This window comes from Megalobrama amblycephala, linkage group LG15, assembly GCF_018812025.1.
Source record: "Megalobrama amblycephala isolate DHTTF-2021 linkage group LG15, ASM1881202v1, whole genome shotgun sequence".
In the NCBI taxonomy this organism is placed as follows: domain Eukaryota; kingdom Metazoa; phylum Chordata; class Actinopteri; order Cypriniformes; family Xenocyprididae; genus Megalobrama; species Megalobrama amblycephala.
In genome coordinates, this window is record NC_063058.1 from 2469645 (window position 1) to 2491329 (window position 21685).

At 38.6% G+C, this 21685-nt stretch overlaps 1 pseudogene; it reads left to right on the forward strand.

The window, feature by feature from the left end:
• Window positions 1–21403, forward strand: part of LOC125247864 — a 34035-nt pseudogene extending 12632 nt beyond the window's left edge.
• The last annotated feature ends 282 nt before the right edge of the window (window positions 21404–21685 follow it).

The window sequence follows — 21685 nt, forward strand, 5'->3', positions numbered from 1 at the left end:
ATTGATTTATTAGCCTGTTGATGATGCCATGAAAATCTGTTGTGTTCTGCTCTGTTTCAGTCTTGCTGAATGTAATCTCACTCATCAGTCCTGTGAAATAATGTCATCAGCTCTACAATCCTCAAACTGTGTCCTGAGAGAGCTGGACCTGAGTAACAATGACCTGCAGGATTCAGGAGTAAAGCTGCTCTCAGATGGACTAAAGAGTCCAAATTGTCAGCTGGTGATCCTGAGGTGTGCAACATTTGATCTTCGATATCCTGGATCTTTGTAATTCAAGATTTGAATGTTTAATGTTAAAGTGATAGTTTACCAAAAAATGAAAATTTGATGTTTATCTGCTTACCCCCAGGGCATCCAATATGTAGGTGACTTTGTTTCTTCAATAGAACACAAATGATGATTTTTAACTCCAACCGTTGCAGTTGGTCAGTCGTATAATGCATGTAAATGGTAACAATCTATGAGAGTAAAAAAAAAAAAAAACATGCACAGACAAATCCAAATTAAACCCTGAAGCTTGTGACGACACATTTATTTGTTTATTTGTTTATTTGAAAAGGATCCCCATTAGCTGATGCCGAAACAACAGCTAGTCTTCCTGGGGTCCAAACAATACATACAACATCCAATAATTACAATCACAATTACTACAAATATATCATATAAAAAAATAAATAAAAAAAACACACAACATAGCACACAATCCAACCTTACTCAGCCAATCCAAACAATATTAAGATGTTGAAAACAAATACAATCTTAGTCTTTTTTTAAAACCAGTTTTTCCCCTGATTTCACGAACCTCAACTGGAAGATTATTCCACAACACAATTGACCTGTACATCACAGTTCTCTTCATAGAGTCAGATTTAGGTAAGGGTAAAAAAAATCTGTCCACTATTCACCCCTCTTGTATAATGTAAATGCATATCAGAATAATATATTATTTTGTCATAAAGAAATTTAGGAGTCCGAGTGTTAATGATTCTATGAAAGTATACTAACATATTGACAGATAGTCTATGCTTAATCATCAGCCAAGCAAGACGTTCATGCATCTCTACTACACTAGTTCTCAAAGAACACCTTAGAACAAGCCTTGCAGCCTTGTTTTGAGCCACTTGTAATTTTTTTAAATGACTACTAGATGCAGCAGACCATACAACAGAACAATAATCCAAATGACACAAAACCAATGTACAAACAACCCGACTAAACAACTGTGAATTTAAAAAATGTGCACATTTACGCGTTACTGCCACAGCTCTACCCATTTTAGCCACAACTTTATTAATGTGATCAGACCATGATAATGTAGAATCAAGCCAAAGACCAAGAAGCTTTACCTTTTTGACTTGCTGTACATTTTGACTATTTACTTGTAAATTAATTTTAGGATTATCAGATAATCTATACTTAGAACCAAATATTATACTCACAGTTTTTGAAATATTTAGAACAAGTTTATTTGTTTTGATCCAATTATACAATTTGCTAATCTCACAAGACAGAACATGATTAAGCTCTAAACATGTAGAGGCTGCATAATAAAGAGTAGAATCATCAGCAAACATAGTCAACTTAGCTTTACTGAGTATATATGGCATATCATTTATGAAAACTGAAAATAATAAAGGTCCAAGGCAACTACCTTGAGGAACACCACACTCCAGGGACTTGCTACCAGATAATGCACCATTAAAATAAACTCTTTGCGACCTCTCCGACAAATAGCTCTTAAACCACTTAATTGCCGAGGAAGCAAAGCCATAACTAATAAGTTTGGAAATCAAAATTTCATGGTCAATCACATCAAAGGCAGCACTGAAGTCTAATAATAGTGTACCACTAGCCTTGATTTATCAATCGATGCTTGCCAGCTATCCAACATTTGTGTCATAGCAGTGCAGGCTGAATGACCCTTCCTATATGCATGTTGAAACATCGTAGTCAATTCATTGTTAGAAAAGTAATCTTGCACTTGCTCAAATACAGTCTTTTCCAACAATTTACTTAGAACAGGCAAAATGCTAATAGGCCTGCTATTTAGACCACATAAAGTTGCTTTTGTGTCTTTGGGTAAAGGAATTATCTTACTCTCTTTCCAAAGTTTTGGACACTCACCACCTATCAAACATCTGTTAAAAATGTGACAGATTGGTTTAGAAATATGTCTAGCTGATAACTTCAACAGCCTACTATCTAAGTTGTCCAAACCAGCCGACCCGCCCACCGTCAAAGATCTCAGCAGCGTTTCCACCTGCACAACATTAACCCGCTGAAATTCAAATGTACACAGTTTATCTTTCATAATACACCTTTCAATTAGCTCATTCGAGTTAAAATCAACAGTATGTTTCATTGTCTCTCTAATGTTAGAAACTTTAGTAACAAAGAACATTAAAATAATTCGCAATCTGTATTGGCTTAGTCAAATAAACTCCATTCAATTCAACAAAAGAAGTACCCATAGATTTTTTCCCCATAATTTCATTGAATACATTCCACATTCTCTTACTATCTGTACCACAGTCTTCAATTCTCTTCTGAAAATATTTTTTTCTTTTTCACTCTTTTTCACTTTCACTTGTTCACCTTGGTCACCTGATTCCTTAAAATAAAATAAATTTTTCTGTCCTCAAGAGAATCTGAAAGAACCACAACCTTTTTAGCCTCATCCCTTTGAGCCATTAAGCTCCTTAACTCGTTATCCACCCAAGGAGCACCTTTGGCTTTAACTGTAAATTTCTTTAATGGGGCATGATTATTGACTACTCTCATAAAACAATCCATAAATAAATTGAGTGATGCATCCGCATCATTAATGTCACTTATCAAATTCCATTTAATATTATCCAATTCATTTAGAAAACTCTCCTCATTAAATCCCCTATAAGATCTTTTCATAATGATTTTAGGACAGGCTCTAGGTAGCTTAGTTCTCCTAGAGACAGCAATACAGTTGTGATCGCTAAAACCAATTGTTACAGAAACAGGAGTAGAGCACATATCAGGATTATTAGTGTAAATATGATCAATACATTTTGATGTTAAAAATCCTGTATTGTTACTAGAAATTCTTGTTGGTTGATCCATTAATTGAGATAAACCACAAGTGTCTGTCATAGTTTTAAGCTTATTCCTCAAAGGACAAGCATCAGACAGCCAATCAATATTTAAATCACCCATCCAGTATAGTTCTCTATTTTCCTCAGTCACCCTGTCTAACATATTACATAAACCATTTACATACTCTATCCTGGCACTAGGTGGCCTATAACAACAACCAAGAATAATCGGTTTTAAATTTGAAAGTTGTACCTGTAACCATAACACTTCAACAACATCAACCATTAAATCATGTCTCAATTTAACAGAGAAATGATCACGTATATAAATGGCAACACCACCTCCAAACCTATTTCGATCATTTCTATAAATTGAGAACCCCCCTATATCAACATCTGAGTCATCTATGAAATGATCCAGATGAGTTTCAGAAATCATAAGTATATCTATTTTGTTTGATTGCAAAAATAAAGACAAATCTTGAATTTTGTTTCTTATACTACATATTAGGGCTGCACGATTAATCGCATGCTATTCTCACGCGCATTTCGTCAGTAAAGCCGGTTCCCTGATTACCGCTAAATCGCCATCACCTGTTTTTAAACGCAGCGCCTTTTAATAGACGGAGCCGTAGTTCACGGACAAGCCACGCAATATCGCGTTCATTATCGCAGGCGATTCATCTGCGATATGAACGCGATATTGCGTGGCTTTTCAGTGACCTACGGCTCTGTCTATTAAATGCCGCTTCATTTGAAAGCAGGTGATGGCGATTTAGCGGTAATCAGGGAACCGGCTTTACTGACGAAATGCGCGTGAGAATAGCATGCGATTAATCGTGCAGCCCTACTACATATGTTAATATGTGCAAGTATTAAACCTTTAGGTAGTTTGTTTATACTGGTCATCATAATTAAAATTAATTATAATCTGGTTAAATATCTTATACACAGAGTTATTTTATCATCATCAAGTAAGCTACATACGTATAAGTCCTACACACAGCCACACATACATATAAACAAACATATATAAAATTATACTTTAAAACTCATTAGGGCAATAACTGACTTTGTCCAGCCCTTGGGGTGATAATCAGTTTATCATACTTCAAACTCGCTTTATCACCTCTTTCTCTGGCAGCTTTCACCTTCGGCCACAACTCTTTCCTCCTCAGTTGTACAGCTTCAGAAAAATCTTCATTAATGTAGATCCTGGTGCCCTTTAGTTTCTTAGCAGAAAAAAGAATCCGCTCTTTGTCTTTAATGCGAAGAAGCTTGACAACAATTTTCCTTGGCCTTCCGCTGTCCTGAAACTGACCAAGTCTCTGGGCATGCTCAATATCCATGTTTAATCCATCTAAGACCAAGTTTTTTGTAAACATTTCACGCACCTTTTTCTCTGATTCACACCAATTCTCTCCTTTCTCATCCACAATGCCATCAATTAAAATATTTGTTCTCCTATTCTGGTTTTCAATATAGTCCAGCTTGTTGAACATTTCATCCAATTCCCGCATGGAAGTAGTGATGTTGGTCTCAAATGTCCTTATCTTTGCCTCTATCTCAGTGCATCCCATCCTTTCCTCTTCAAACTTTGTTTGGGTAAATTCCAAGCTGGTCTTCAATTCCTGTACATCTCTAATAACACCATCCAATCTTTTATTAGTTCCGTCAGTAATCAGCTGAATGAAGCATTTAAAATTATCTTGCTGCTGCAATAACATATCTTTGTAGATCCCTCTCTGCTGCTCCATCAACTGGGAGAGTACACTCATTGTAACAACCGCATCCTCCTCACAAGGAGATGTTTTAGCATTTTTAGGAGGCATAATATATCTTACCAGGATGTACCCGAAGTTGATGAAAGTTGCAAATGTTGATGCTGACAGATCTGTTTTTCAAGGTCTTAGTAGGCCCAAAAGCCCCTCAACTTGGGCTACAGCACAAGCTCGACGTATAATGGAAATATTGTCCCAATACTGCAACTCAATTAAGTATAAATAGCAACTTGAGTCAAATAACAACTAAATTTGAGAATACCCAAAAGGATTCAGTAGATTTTTGTTAGATTCCAAAAGTCCAGGTTCTCAGAGAAAACTCACGGCAGCCATCTTGAAAGTGTGGTACTAAGGTAATTACACCCTGTCTGTGACGACACATTGATGTCTTAAGACACAAAACGATCGGTTTGTGCGAGAAACCGAATAGTATTTATATAATTTTTTACCTCTAATACACCACTATGTCCAACTGCATTGAGCGCACACACAACATCCGATGCATGACTTATTTTCTGAAAAACAGTAAAAAAAAAAAAAAAAAAAACTGTTTTTTGTACTGTATTCTCCAATGTGTCAAAAGCATACAGCTCAGATAATCATGTGTTATATGTCATTTGAAAGGCCTCAAAGAGTAGAATGCAAGAAGTATAATTGTTTTGGGTTTGACTAAACTTGAGTGAGTTTTTGTACGTGAAGCCCCGCAAGACCCATATGTAAATAATAAACCGATGCAGCAATTATCACGCTTCGGCTCGTAACATCAAGAAACATGCTCCGATTGTGGAAAATGATTATTTACATTAGAATCTCATGATTAAAATGAGTCCAACATCAGCATAATCCAATAAGCCGATCACAAGTTATTGCTCATGCAATTACGACACATAAAACCCCATAGGCGCACAAATGATAACTAAAACTAAAATGTAGCTATCACTTGGCATCTCTGCTTGTAACTTCATGAAACATGCATAGATTGTAGGAATGGCATAGCATTTCTTACAGTGGATTCTCCTGATTGAAATGAGTCCAAGATCAACATAATCCAATAAGTCGATCATGAGTTACTTCATGTGAAAGTACGATTTTAAAAATGCCCATCAGACAAAAAGGCTACCTTGGTTCCAAATGCTGTAACTTTTGATTTCTTAATGGGATCACCACGAAATTTGATCCAGATACAGGTTTCATATAGAGGAACATCACTAAAAATGAATTGTCCTCCTACTTTACTTCCTCTGAGTTATTGCATGTCAAATATGAAATATATGTAAAATTTCCCTTGAGCAAACTTTTATTTTTTGTCTTTATCAGCAGTTTCTCAGCATGAAAATGTCCAATTTATTTAAAAATGTAAAAAAATCTTCCAAACGATATCAACCTTTTGACTTTCCTTGCAAGAGATTTGAAGTTATGAGGCATTTTTTTTTTGTGTGCATGTCACTCAGAAAACAAAAAATAAAAATTAAAAACCACAAAATTTGATCCAGATACAGCTCACATATAGAGGAACATCACCAAAAAAAAAAAAAAAAAAAATGTAGTTGTTAATGTAATGTAATCATAACTAAAACAATTTAAATTTTCAGTTCTAATGTCAACAAAGGGACCAAAAGAAAATATAGCTGCGAGCAGCGATGGCGGGCCCAAGCCCGGTGGGCACCGCCACCCCGGTGGCTTCAGGGCATCTGTGCACAGTGGGCAATAGGCAGTTAAAACGGTTAAACATCGAAGGACTGTCAAATTCACTCTATATTTACTGCACTATAAGATGGCGCTATTGAGCCCCTCCTCCCTGCCCGTTTCTAAGGTTTTTGCCCATGTCTACTGGCTAACAATCCTGATGTATGTGTGGAGTTTCAAAAAATTTGAAGCATGCTAAGAGTCTCAAAAGCATACAAAACGAATATTTTATATAACTTATATAAAACGAATAAGTTTAAGATATCACAATTCTTTTCAAAGGTCTACATCTGCCATGTTTTGACATTATTCAAATGAAGTTTGAAGCAAATCGGGTAAAAATAAGAGGGTGATCTCAAAGCATGCTGAAAGTAACACATTTGCTGCTCCCAGTTGGTGGTGCTATAACTTTGACTCACAATAATCACATCCATGTGATCAGCCTTGTACAACGAACACACAGCCGAAGTTTCATCAAAATCAATTAATGTATGCAGAAGTTATAACACTTTGTTTCCCTTTTCTTGCTATAAATCCGTTGCCTCTCCACGGCCAAACCATTTAAGGTATCCAACATCTCTTTGCAATTAAACAACTTGTTCCCATGGCAACAATATTTAAAATATATCAAAAATCCTGTCAGAGCATGCGTTTTTCAAACAACCCGTAATAGCCGACTTCCTGTTGAGGTGGCGTTTAACTTAGAGCATGAAAGTTGTTCGGCCTGATGAGGTCTATATGTGTACGGAGTTTCATACTAATACGTGCAAGTGTGTTTAATATATGGACCAAGTTTTCTGACTTTTTTCAAGGGGGCGCTGTCAAGCCCCCCTGCCACGCCCGGGTACCAGCTTCTGCCCGGCCCTAATGGCTGCGGATTCCAATGTGTGTGCCAATTTTCAAGAGTTTTTGAGCATGTTAAGGCCCCCAAAAAGCCGGAAGATGGGAAAAAAATAAAAATAATAATAATAAATATAGCTGTGAGCAGCGATGGCGGGCCCAAGCCTGGTGGCACCGCCACCCCGGTGGCTTTAGGGCAACTGTGCACAGCGGGCAATAGGCATTTAAAACCATTAAACATTAAAGGACTGTATCAAATTCACTCCACATTTACTGCACTACAAGGTGGCGCTATAGAGCCCCTCCTCCCTGCCCGTTTTCAAAGGACTACATGTGCCATGTTGTAACATTTTTCTTATGAAATTTGAAGCAAATCAGGTAAAAATAAGAGGGTGATCTCAAAGCATGCTGAAAGTAACACATTTCCTGCTGCCAGTTGGTGGCGCTATAACTTTGAATCACAATAGTCACATCTATGTGATCAGCCTTGTACAACGAACACACAGCCGAAGATTTATCAAAATCAATTCATGTATGCAGAAGTTATAACACTTTGTTTTTCTTTTCTTGCCATAAATTTGTTGCCTTGCCACGGCAAAACCATTCGAGATATCCAAAATCCGTTTGCAATTAAACAACTTCAATGTATTAGCACCAAGTTAAAAAAGTTTGGTGTAAATTGTGTAAACCCTGTAGGAGTAGTAGTATAAAATTCATAGCCTGTTTTTTTCAAAAAATTAACATTCAAACCAAAATAGCTGACTTCCTGTTGGTCGGAGCTAATGGATGTAAATTAGAAAATTGTCCAGCTTGATGAGAACAATATGTGTACCGATTTTTGGTGGAAAACTAACCCCCCCCCCCCACACACTTTTGTCAAAAGGTGTCGCTACTGAGCTCCTCCACCATGCCCATTTCTATGGCTTTGTCCATGTCTACTGGTTGAAAATATGGATGTGTGTGTCGAGTTTCATACAATTTGAAGCATGTTAAGAGCCTCAAAAACACTCAAGAATATTATTAAAGTTTGACGTGTTGCCATGGCAACAATATTTAAAATATCAAAAATCCTGTCAGTTGTAACCCAAGATGTTCCCTTTCGAAGGGAATTCGCACTGCATCATAAGACACCTGGGGAATGAAAGGGAGAGGGGAGTGCATGCTGAAAAATGGCTTTGATTAAGCGCAATAATGGTAGTTCCAAATTAAACACCAAAACCACTTCCCCTTTTTCTGGTCACACACTAGGCTGTTAGTGACAGTATTTCCTATGGCCACTGCTCAAGCTACATGCCTAAATGAAAAAGTGCCTTCATAAAGTAACGGAAGGACTTGTCAAAGGCCGCTTAAGGGCTTGGAACCAGCATCTTCACTGGGAAGGGGTTCCTTTAAGGGAATATGCCAGGGCTGAAAGGATATTGTGTCAACCCTCAGAGCCACCAGGTAGGCTAACCCGGTCTGACTTGTAACCAACAACCTGTCTGTGTCCTTAAAAGAGTCTCTTACCATACTTGCCTCATGAGAGGCAACCAGCTGATCTACCGAGGGGGTTCACAAGAATCTCTTGCTCTGGGACTAGAATCAGGGTTACTACCGTGGAGCCTGCAACGTGAACTCAATCTGTGTACTGTGGGGAGGCAGGACACTCAAACAAGCTAGAAGGGCTAGGAATGTAGCTTAATCCAGAGGATCACCATCAAGGCTGCCCGAGGAGGGCCAGCTACTTGGAAACTAGTCTAACAGAGATAGCCACCAGGGGTGTGTAGGCTTGGAATACCCATTCACATTGCCACACAAGCGATGTACTCAGCATATCACTTTCTACCCTTTTAACAAGGGGAGTACAGAACTCATGCAACAAGACTGTAGAGGAGGACCTACTACTCGAGAATACCACAGGCATGGGCTCGGGGCTAATGCTTGAACTGTAAGGGAGTGTACTCAACACCATCCTGAATAGGAGGGAGTACTTAGTCGGTTCTACCTGAGTATCATTGGTGTTGAACACAGGAAGAGCACAGCTCTGGAAGCGAAGCACCCTTAGAGGACCCTGAATAAGGGGAGTTAATATCAGCTTGACCTGAGACAAAGGTCAAGGGTGGAAGCCTGAACAAATAATGACTCTCGCTCCAAGACAGGTTGCTGTCTGAGCTAATCTCTGGAGGAGTGGAGTGGAGGCCTCAACGGGATGAAGTTCCACAGAAGAGGCCTACGACGCTGAACTCCACAACTTGATGAATACAATCAAGGTGATTTCACAGGAGAGCCTGCTCTAAAAGGCCACAAGCTAGATAATGCTAATAACCAAAGCTCTAGAGAGCGGAGGCTCCAGCATAGTGCTTTTCACTCTCTAAATGAGAGGATGCCTAACAATGCTCATTCATTACCTTCCTGGAGTTCAGTGGAGTGGAGGTTTTGGCCTAACAACTCTCTAAGCAAGAGGAGGCTGGCTCACTCACTACAGGGGAACTGTCCACCTAGAGCTCTGTGAAGAGGTGGCTTCAGAATAATGACTCTCTAAATGAGAGGAAGCTTGGATGTCTTGCCTTTTTTTGCCCTCAACAGCCATCTCTTGCTCTTTCTGCATGATATCCAGCAAAGCACTGTCTGCTGATCCTGAAGATGCAAGAGAGAACGCATTCTCACTCAGCCAAACACTCTTGTCAGCCGCTGAAGCGTACTAAAGATTAATGTGTCTCAAACTCTTCAGCCAGCTCCCTCTGTGAGTCCTATGATCTCAGTCTCCTCTCCACCTCAGCACGAGCCTGTCCCTAATCCCTCAAGAAGAGAGACAAAATGAGAGTGGAGCTTCCTCAGTGGGAAATGCTCACAGTGCACGGCAGCAGCTCCCTCGGGAACTGTGCATACATATCTCTAACAAAGAACGCACAAGTCGTGTGTTATCGAGTGTCAAATATGACACGGATCATGCACACAGCTTGAAACTTTGTTTAAACAGACAATTTTAACATAGATTTGAAAAGTGTGCTTCAAAAATAAACAGTCCCTGAAGACGAATAAGAGGATGACATGTTCTCTAGACGCCCCTTTACTTTCTGATCGCACTAGTATGACATCATAGGCTGTCGTCGGCCAGTATAATTTCCAAGTTTTTACAGTTAATTCAGATACCAGTCATGCAGAGGCGTTCCCCCCAAGTGTCTCAGGATGCAGTGCGAGTTCCCTTCAAAAGGGAACCAGCTTTACCAGTTCCGTTTTGCCTGAGAAGAGCACAAATATGCTGGCCCACCAGCTAGACCGGGGTCCGTTCTTCGTACCTTGCTTAATACATCTGAGATGATTTGACAGATGCTAGATCTTCTAATCGTGATAACTGAACTCTAGCTAATTTGGTTCTTTAAATTAATTTGCGGATTGGATTAAAATATCTGGATTAAGTTGTCTGAGATTACTGTGCGTTCTCATGTTCCCTGAAAAGGGCAGATGTAACGATACTCGAAACCACGATGCAGCGATTGGCTGGAGTCAAGATGGCAATGTAATGACATGAAAATTACGAAAAACTTGACAAATTTCTAGACCAGGGGTATGCAAGTTCGGAGGCCAAGAGGGCCACATTTAAACCACATAAAATGCAAAGGGCCACACATTACATATTGGCTCACAAAACTTTTATTTGGGCTGAGTTAAGACAATATTTGTAGTATTTACAAGTACTTATTTGTCCTTGGTTGTCCTACTTATAGTGTCACTGAAGATGAAAAAAATGTCATTAAAAAAGGATTAGTTTGTCTTGCTGTATTCTTAACACTCTGAGGTCTGAGGTATCGCCGGCGATACACCGTGTTTTTTTTTCTTACCAGTGTGAGAGAGACTCAAAATACTCTGTCAATGTTGCACATACAATTAAGAGTTATACACCATTTTAATCTGTTGATCTTCTTTTATTTGTGTACACTCAGAGTAAAAACAAAATATTGTGCTTTTTGTAAAATAAAGAAAACTAACCTGAAGCGTGATCTCTCGTCTCCCTCTGAACGAAGTCCAATCTGATAGTTCTCAGAAAATTAACTGTAACTTAGTGAATACTAATGACACAAAAATGAGACTTATGTCTAAAAAAAACGTTGAAATATCAGGTTTAAATTGCGTAAGTCAAATCGAAAACAAATATTCTCTGTTTATGTAATCTGTATGAAAAGAGAGCCATGTCAGAAGTCCGTGATTCAGCTCATTATCCGCTAATGCGCCCACGGAGCCAGCGCTATTCAGACGCAAATTCAGTCAACACATGCATACATCGTCTCAATCGTATATTTATTGTCTTGAAAAGTGTTTTGAATAGCCATAGTTAGCGATCTCTGGCCTCTGTTAGTTCAGTTCCTGGAGAGTCACATGACCTGTTCTTCTTTAGATAAATTTGTGGACTAAAAATGTACAGAGCGCCCTCCGGCTACAAGTATGAATTGAAAGCACATTATCCAGTGCTCATAGTGATGACAATAAATATTGAATAAATATTACTCCTCTGTATAGAAAATTGACAAACATATGAGAATACATCAATATTTCTCCAAATGTTCATGCTTTTAAGCTAAAAGCCTATATGAAATGCCATAGAGGTAACATAATTGTTCAGACACTTTGCATCACAGAAATACATTATATTATAAAGAATATAATAGAATACCATTATTTTAAATTGTAATAATATTTCACAGTATTGCTGTTTTTTCTGTATATTTGATATACACCATATGATAAGCTTGAGACATGATCACAGAGGGTTTTTTCACAGCCTAACTGACTGAAAGAGCTCATTATTATGCAAGTCATTTCAGGTCATTATTATGTGATTATTTTGTCTTCTCAGGTGAGAATCACCCATTATTCATGATGATTCACGCCTCCACGCATACTGTTTTTCTTGACCAAAGATGTTTTAGAAAATTTAAATCTCTCTATTGTTTTATATGAACAAGCAGGCAGCATAATTTTTACATCATTCTGAAGCAAAAACTCTAGTCTACAATCTCTAATACCCAGAAGTCTTGTGAACACATATATAATATTATTTTTTTTGTCATTATTTCAGTGACTTAAGTTTTTTGTTTTTTCAATAACCACGCATAAACGTTATTCCTTCAAAAATACAAACATGTACATACATGTTTCTCACATATTATTGTAGCCTAGTTTGTGCTGAATACAGTATAATGACACTTTTTCCATTAATATGTTTATGAACAACTGAAAAAAGCACAAATATCAGGACATGTCAAAACTTCTCCAGGCCCCGAAAATCCTCAGACCCCAGAGGGTTAATGCAACAAAATGCAACAAAAATGCATTCATACTCTGAATATGAAAAAAAGGCCCAAATGCATAAGAAAAAACATTACTGAGCAAATAAACTTAAGAATTGATGAAAATAAGTCCTTTTTCCTAGTGAAAATATGCATTGTTATCACAAGTAATTTCAGGTCTGGCTGTTGCTAAATTTTTTGATACTTTTTATACTCCATTGCACCTTTTTAATACTTTTTATACTGCCTATTTACAATCTTTTTTGTTCAGAACAGTCTCGCGAATGAGAATAGGAGCGCTTGCTTTACATTGACGTTACGTTTTACATAACATTAGTTTTTCATGCTTATAAGAAGACCATCGGGCACTTACACACTGCAAAGATTCAGGAGTGTCAACCGCATTAAATGATGCAGAAATAAAGTTTTTTTTTTTTTTTTTTTTTATTATTATTTATACGAACACACACAGTCTCAAGCATTTGATAGCGTGCGCACAAACACAGGTGCTCAACACATGCGCACTAGAAAGATTAATTCTTGTCCAGTCTCTGTGCTTTTTCGCTCCAAAACATAAGATAAAATGTCTTTGTACTCATTAAAAATAGAGTTGCTGGTATCTTTAATTCCTTCACATGAGCACTCGTCAACACGGGTGGCTATTGTGTTTGTTGTAGTTCTGCTTTCTCAGTTTCTTTTCAGAATGTGAAACAATGGCCCGTTTCAGTGTTGACACCTTGTGGACAATTAAATTAGTGTACAAACTATTCAAAGCGCACATGCAAAATGCATTATGCGCAGTGTACGCGGAAGAACTGAAGTAATATTAACGGTCAGTTTGAATGCAAATTATAATAACAATACATTCATATTTAGCATGACGCGGGCCACAAATTGAATGCTGACGGGCCAGATGCACCCCGTGGGCCGCCTGTTGAGTACCCTTGTTCTAGACATTTATATGGAAACAGCCATGCGAATAAAATGACAGAACGACATAAATTATATAACAGAGAAATGAAATGTGATTTTTTTTTTTTCTTTACATGATTACCCAATGATTTAGGCTATATTCATGATTTCTAGTATTTTTTACAGGCACTTTTTATTTCAATGTTGTAATTAGCTACTAATTTACCTTTGAAGCAGATTTGACAGCATTAATTAAAGTTTCTTAAGGGTCAGGATCAGTGTGATAAAGTAGATATTTCCTGCTGGGCACGCGCACACACACACACACTTACACACCTAAATACATACCCCATTCACTCTCCATTTCCCGCTCCTTACCTGCTGTTTCTGCCGTCGGCAAAGCGGGTGCACACGCCGGGCCGATGGCTCATGGACATTCCTCCACATCACATTTCCCTTTAGCACAGTTACATGCCCGATCATTACACACACACACATTGTCCGTGTCTTGTGTCTCGTCTTCGTTCGATTGTCTGTTTGTCTGGATTTAGTCGGCCAAACAGAGCGCACGGAGGGCGCCTGCTTATGACGTAACGGATGGTCGCGCCGGCGCGGCACAACCGGAAGCCGGCTAAACCATTGTCTTGTGTGTGGTGGGGGAGTTTATGTGTAAAATATGTGTTGAAAGTTTACGTGTTTCTGTGTTATTGACGATGATGAAGATATATATTTGAATTACCTGGGAGAATTATTGTTTAAAGTTGATTCAATGAGTGTTGTGAAGGGTTAAAATATAAAATGTACAATACTTACCTCTTATTGGATTATGCCAAAAAGGGGCGGAGTCTGGCATATAAAAAGAGAGGCTAGACTCACATTCAGTGCTTGTTAACCAAGTCGGCGAGAGTGTTGTTGTGGAACCTCAAGCAAAACCCAAAACCATTGTATATTGTGGATACAGTTTTCGTCTTTATTTTTTTGTTTTATTGTTTTGGTACTTTTGGGTTTTTGTGTGCACCTGTACATATACTTCACTGTGGACTACTTTATTTCTGGCACTGTAAATAAAGTACACCCTGCACGGAAGTACTGTGCGAGTAAGCCATCATTTTTTTTCATTTTTCTTTTTTTTCACGGACTCCCGTTACTTTTCCCCTCCCCCAAAGCGGGTAGTGGCACTCGCTTCATTACAATCAGGTTATCTGCATCTTCTGCGCTTCATCAAGCCACTCCCATAATACAGTGGGTACGGAAAGTATTCAGACCCCCTTAAATTTTTCACTATTTGTTATATTGCAGCCATTTGCTAAAATCAAGTTCATTTTTTTCCTCATTAATGTACACACAGCACCCCATATTGACAGAAAAACACAGAATTGTTGACATTTTTGCAGATTTATTAAAAAAGAAAAACTGAAATATCACATGGTCCTAAGTATTCAGACCCTTTACTCAGTATTTAGTAGAAGCACCCTTTTGCCATGAGTCTTTTTGGGAAAGATGCAACAAGTTTTTCACACCTGGATTTGGGGATCCTCTCCCATTCCTCCTTGCAGATCCTCACCAGTTCTATCAGGTTGGATGGTAAACGTTGGTGGACAGCCATTTTTAGGTCTCTCCAGAGATGCTCAATTGGGTTTAAGTCAGGGCTCTGGCTGGGCCATTCAAAAATAGTCACGGAGTTGTTGTGAAGCCACTCCTTCGTTATTTTAGCTGTGTGCTTAGGGTCATTGTCTTGTTGGAAGGTAAACCTTTGGCCCAGTCTGAGGTCCTGAACACTCTGGAGAAGGTTTTCATCCAGGATATCCCTGTACTTGGCCGCATTCATCTTTCCCTCGATTGCAACCAGTCGTCCTGTCCCTGCAGCTGAAACACATCAACCACAGCATGATGCTGCCACCACCATGCTTCACTGTTGGGACTGTATTGGCCAGGTGATGAGCATTGCCTGGTTTTCTCCACACATACCACTTAGAATTAAGGCCAAAAAGTTTTATCTTGGTCTCATCAGACCAGAGAATCTTATTTCTCACCATCTTGGAGAACTTCAGGTGTTTTTTAGCAAACTCCATGCAGGCTTTCATGTGTCTTGCACTGAGGAGAGGCTTCTGTCGGCCCATTCTGCCATAAAGCCCTGACTGGTGGAGGGCTGCAGTGATGGTTGACTTTCTACAACTTTCTCCCATCTCCCGACTGCATCTCTGGAGCTCAGCCACAGTGATCTTTGGGTTCTTCTTTACCTCTCTCACCAAGGCTCTTCTCCCCTGATAGCTCAGTTTGGCCGGATGGCCAGCTTCAGGAAGGGTTCTGGTCGTCCCAAACGTCTTCCATTTAAGGATTATGGAGGCCACTGTGCTCTTAGGAACCTTAAGTGCAGCAGAATTTTTTTTTATAACCTTGGCCAGATCTGTGCCTTACCACAATTCTGTCTCTGAGCTCTTCAGCCAGTTCCTTTGACCTCATGATTCTCATTTGCTCTGACATGCACTGTGAGCTGTAAGGTCTTACATAGAGAGGTGTGTGGCTTTCCTAATCAAGTCCAATCAGTATAGTCAAACACAGCTGGACTCAAATGAAGGTGTAGAACCATCTCAATGATCAGAAGAAATGGACAGTACCTGAGTTAAATATATGAGTGTCACAGCAAAGGGTCTGAATACTTAGGACCATGTGATATTTGTGATATTTCAGTTTTTCTTTTTTATTAAATTTGTAAAAATGTCAACAATTCTGTGTTTTTCTGTCAATATGGGGTGCTGTGTGTACATTAATGAGGAAAAAAAATAACTTAAATGATTTTAGCAAATGGCTGCAGTATAACAAAGAGTGAAAAATTTAAGGGGGTCTGAAAACTTTCCGTACCCACTGTAGCTGTCGCGGTTCAAATTAATGCACGCACGGCATAGACTGTACATCATGTGTGTAAGACTCCAATAAAATTATTAGGTATTCCCTCACGAATGAATCTTTCAATGGGTAAAACTGGCTGTGTCTATATTATGATATACTACACGGCATTATAATATTATTTGCAAATGTATTTTATTGTCCCTAGTTTACATTAGGGTACTCTTCTGTGAAAGTAGCAGTGGCTGGGACAAACTTTGAGCATCACCTCCGCTTAAAAAGATACATTCTAATCATGTTTAGATGAAATAAGCCTGCTCCCAAGCAGGTTTAAGCTTACGGACATGTTGCTATGACAGCAAGTCCAGGATGAGCGTTGAAGAGCCGAACAATCTAAGATAATGTCAAATCATCACCAATCAGATCCAGATAACTGAGTTAGCAATGTATGAAGAACGGGCCCCAGCACTATACCAGCATAAACCAGCCTGGACCAGAATGGAATCCATGCTGGTTTATGCTGGATTTTTCAGAAGGGTATCTGACTGCTTTATGTGTCTGTAGGTTGTCTGGCTGTATGGTGACAGAGGAAGGCTGTGCTTATGTGTCTTCAGCTCTGAGTTCAAACCACTCACATCTGAGAGAGCTGGATCTGAGCTACAATCACCCAGGACAATCAGGAGTGCAGCTGCTCTTGGACAAACTGAACGATCCAAACTGCTCACTGCAGATACTCAAGTATGTGGGGCGATATCAGGGTTTTACACAAGATCATTATTACTGCTAATCTCAGTTGAGATTAAATAAGTGAAACTGAGTGAAGTAAATTACATAAAAAGTCTGTATAAATACACATACAGTAGTGTGTAAACGTTTTAGGCATTTTCTGTGAAGACGTTTTCAAAAACAAGTATTTATTTATTATTTAACATGAAAATCTAAAATAAAAGTACTGTACACCCACAAACACACACACACACACACACACACACACACACACACACACACACACACACACACACTGGTACTCCTATCCTTTGTGGACATCCCATTGGTGTAATGGTTTTTATACTGAGCTAATGACATTTTCTAACCCCTAAACATACCCATCACAGAAAACTTGCTGCATTTTTGAATTTTAATTATGATGACATCCGCATGTCCTCATAATGTAGGGGGCATGGTCTGAAACCTGAATACACACTACAATATTAGAACTTTGGGTCCTCATAATGTAGGTCAAATCAGTACACACACACACACACACACACACACACACACAAACAGGTATGTATATAAATTATGCTTTCATTATGTGCTACATGAGCACACACAAAAGGATCATAAGGTAGCAATACTACAAATAGACATATAAAGTCAAATCAACAAAAATAATTACAGGTCTCCTTCAAAACAGTTTGTAAAATAAATTGAAAAGTGTTCAAAGGGGCAATCTATACTGATTATATTTTGCATAAAAAGAAAAAGCAGATTTACCAAATTTTGAGTGTATCCTTGACACTGTGCCTACACCGGACGCAAGTGGCGCAATGCTTTGATGCTTTAATAACAAATATAAGAACATCCCAGCATAAACACTCTCAATAAAATATTTGTAATTAAAGCATCACCATTCACAAACCAGTTAGTTTTAACAGAAAAGCAAGCTGCTGGTTTGGTATGGCGTGAATGCGTGCAAAGAGCACTCCCTTCATAATGACTGAAAAGCTGACATCTCAGTTCATCGCAATCTCACAAAGCTCTGTTATAACACAATGAATATATGAACAATGAATCTTTCATAATGTCTACACTTCGTGTGTTATAATACGCAAATTTTAGCACTGCATAAAAACTCCAGTGCTTTGAGGGGTGAGAGGATTCTAAACACCTCTGATTGGCAATTGTGTCTCAGAAATCAATATGTATGTCTAATTGACTACATTGCTCAACAATGCAAACACGTTATATATACACTGAACAAAATTATAAACTCAACACTTTTGTTTTTGCCCCCATTTTTCATGAGCTGAACTCAAAGATCTAAGACTTTTTCTATGTACACAAAAGGCCTATTTCTCTCAAATATTGTTCACAAATCTGTCTAAATCTGTGTTAATGAGCACTTCTGCTTTGCTGAGAAAATCCATCCACCTCACAGGTGAAGCCCAAAGTGGGTGGAGCTGGACGATCCTGGATAAAAGAAAATGGGCAAAGAGGTGGGACATGGGTGGATCTGAAGTGCCTGGTTGCTGAAACCATGTCCGCCTAGCTCGACGTTATCAAGTTAGCTCAGGCTAAGGAGCTATCTATCTGTAATATTAATAAAGATAACAAATTATACATCATTTGAAAGTTCTAAGAGTTTACTGTCAATATACGGTGTCTGTTTTATGATATAGATGCTCCAGCAACAGTAATATTGTGAATTGTGTCGGGTGTGCAAATGACAACATGCAAAATCAAATCAGGATTTCGTACCTTTGTAATGAAATAGCAATTGCGAGATGAATCTAGTCTGTTGAACTTGGGTAAAACGTCCATGATTAGCGTCCATTGAAAAACATCTAACAGCACTTTTTGTCCACAAAAGTGTTAAATCCATGAAATATTGTTATATTTTCCATTGTTTGTGTCATTATGTACCTCCATAATTATGCACTGCCAATGGAAATTTGTGATGAAGAGTACAGAAATGCAGAAACATTTGCAAGTGAATTGGAATATGAAAAAGAAATTGCAGAAGGGGGGCAGGTGACATCATTAGATGAAGCAGATGATGTCAGGCCAGAAGCAACTCACCTGCCACTGAGAAATTATATTTTAAGACAAATACATCCACCCACAACACTGATGTATGATACATTAGGCAAACCCTCTATTACACAGTTTTTATTTTATTTTTTTATTTCATAGTTGCTATGTGAGATTGTAAAAACAGTTCAGAAAGTTCATAATTAAGAGAAATTAAGTAGATCATTAAAAGAAAGTTCATGAGATTGTTTTATTTAATACACAAAGTTCCAGTAATCAGACAGTGACACATAGATTGCTAAAATATAATGATACAGTAAAAACTTGTATGTGGTCCTGTTTATAGAGCATAAACTATGTCTAAGTTTCCTTTCACCATTTGATGTGTGGCCCGTCACATGACGGAGCGATCTTTCAGACATCATGTGGCCAGCGGTGTCTACTTCAGCAGATGGCATGAAGTGGGAGATAGATGTCATGCAAAGACAGTTGTGAGACAAATTAGCATCAAGTATAGAGACTGACTCCCTTAGTTAGTTTTTGTTATGGTTGTGAATGCACATAGAGTTTTTGTGTGCTGCGAATAAATGTAAGCAGTGAACAACATTAAACAAACCAATTAAATTAAGCAAGCCTGGAACTTCATTCATTTCAGCATGCAACACTAACAACTTGACTTCCCTATGTGTTTGAGTTTATTGCGTGGCTCAGTTCCTTGAGCTACACCGATGACGTCAGTGCGGCATGAGTTCTATACCATACTGTTTCGTCCCATTTTTGGTGTGTTTTGCTTCCCATACATTCCCCTTGAAGCATGCACAGGTCAAGAAATTAACATTCTGCAGTGAGTCTAGCTCCACCCTTGTGGTACTGGACTACTGTGCTAGGTACCCCAACGAAAGGGCCCCAAAAAAGTGGTACGGTACGGCTCGGAATTTTGGTACCATTCACAACTTTTGACAATCAAAAACGGAAATAATTGCATACCGTAGTGTACTGTACCATACCGCTAGGTAGAAACAAGCAATTGGACTGCTATTCATTAGCATTGCATAGCATATGCTATTATTCTGCATTTGGCTCCTGTTTTCCATTTCTGAATGCCTCATTTTGAGAAATACTTATTTAAGTCCTGACTAATATTTTATTGGTCTCTTTCTAGTTTGGATCATGGAGAACATTCCAGAATTCAACAAGGACTGAGAAAATGTAGGAATTTTCTCTCTTTCTCTTGTACACACACACACACACACACACACACACACACACACACACACACACACACAAAGGTACAATATATGTAAAACTCAGCAAAAAAACGCCTCTCCACAGATTCTGAAAAACAACAAAAGAAAGATGCCCAGGGTCCCTGATCACCTGTGGGAGCATAAACCTGTTTAGTTTATGATTCAGTTGTTAAATATTTTATTCTCATACAAATATTTACACATAAGAAATCTGTTGGGGGAAAAAAGCAGTTAAATTTGGCAGGACATTTTTTTTTTTTTTTTTGCTGAGTACACACACGCACACCTCTAAAACTATCAACTTCACATATACTTCTAATCTTCTTCTTGTGTTTCTTGTGTTCAGATGCCTGCGATCTCTCACTGGATCCAAACACAGCACATGTTAAACTCTCTCTGTCTGAGGAGAAGAGAAAAGTGACACACGTCAAAGACCCGGAGTCATATCCCGATCATCCAGAGAGATTTGAAAACTATGAACAGGTTCTGTGTGGAGAGAGTCTGACTGAACGCTGTTACTGGGAGGCTGAATGGAGTGGGAAGGGGGCTGGTATAGCTGTGACGTATAAAGGAATTAGCAGGAAAGGAGGGAATGACTGTTGGTTTGGATACAGTGACAAATCCTGGAGTCTGTACTGCACTGCAAATGGATTTACTGTCTGGCACAATAATATGAGCAATAACTTTTCTGCCTCTTCACCAGCATCTAACAGAGTAGGAGTGTATCTGGACTGGTCGTCTGGCACTCTGTCCTTCTACAGCATCTCTGACACACACACACTCACACATATACACACATTCAACACCTCATTCACTGAACCTCTCTATGCTGGATTTAGGGTTTATGATGCCTCAGTGTCTCTGTGTCAGATTTAACAATCTGCGGTTGATCTGTGTGCTTTCATTTGACCAGGGACAGATCCTGGCACAGAGTGGACCATCACACCATAACACGCTTGCTTATAATGCACAGAGCAACTTTTTACATCACTTACTAACATAAAAATTAGGTCAATCGATTAAAAAATTTAACCTAATTAATTACATACTCTGTGATTAATTAATCTAAATTAATCACATACATAATTTTTGCTGTGGAAGTATTAAATATTTTAATTCAAATGAATCAATGCAGGGTTTTTCCTGGGTCAAAAATGGTCTTCGGTGGTGACAGACATGGTCATCCACACAAACAGTAAAAAGTGCCTACCCACGTGATCTGTGAGCCCGATACTGACAATAAAGTACCCGTCACTCTCACTGTAATTATTTCTTGCCCT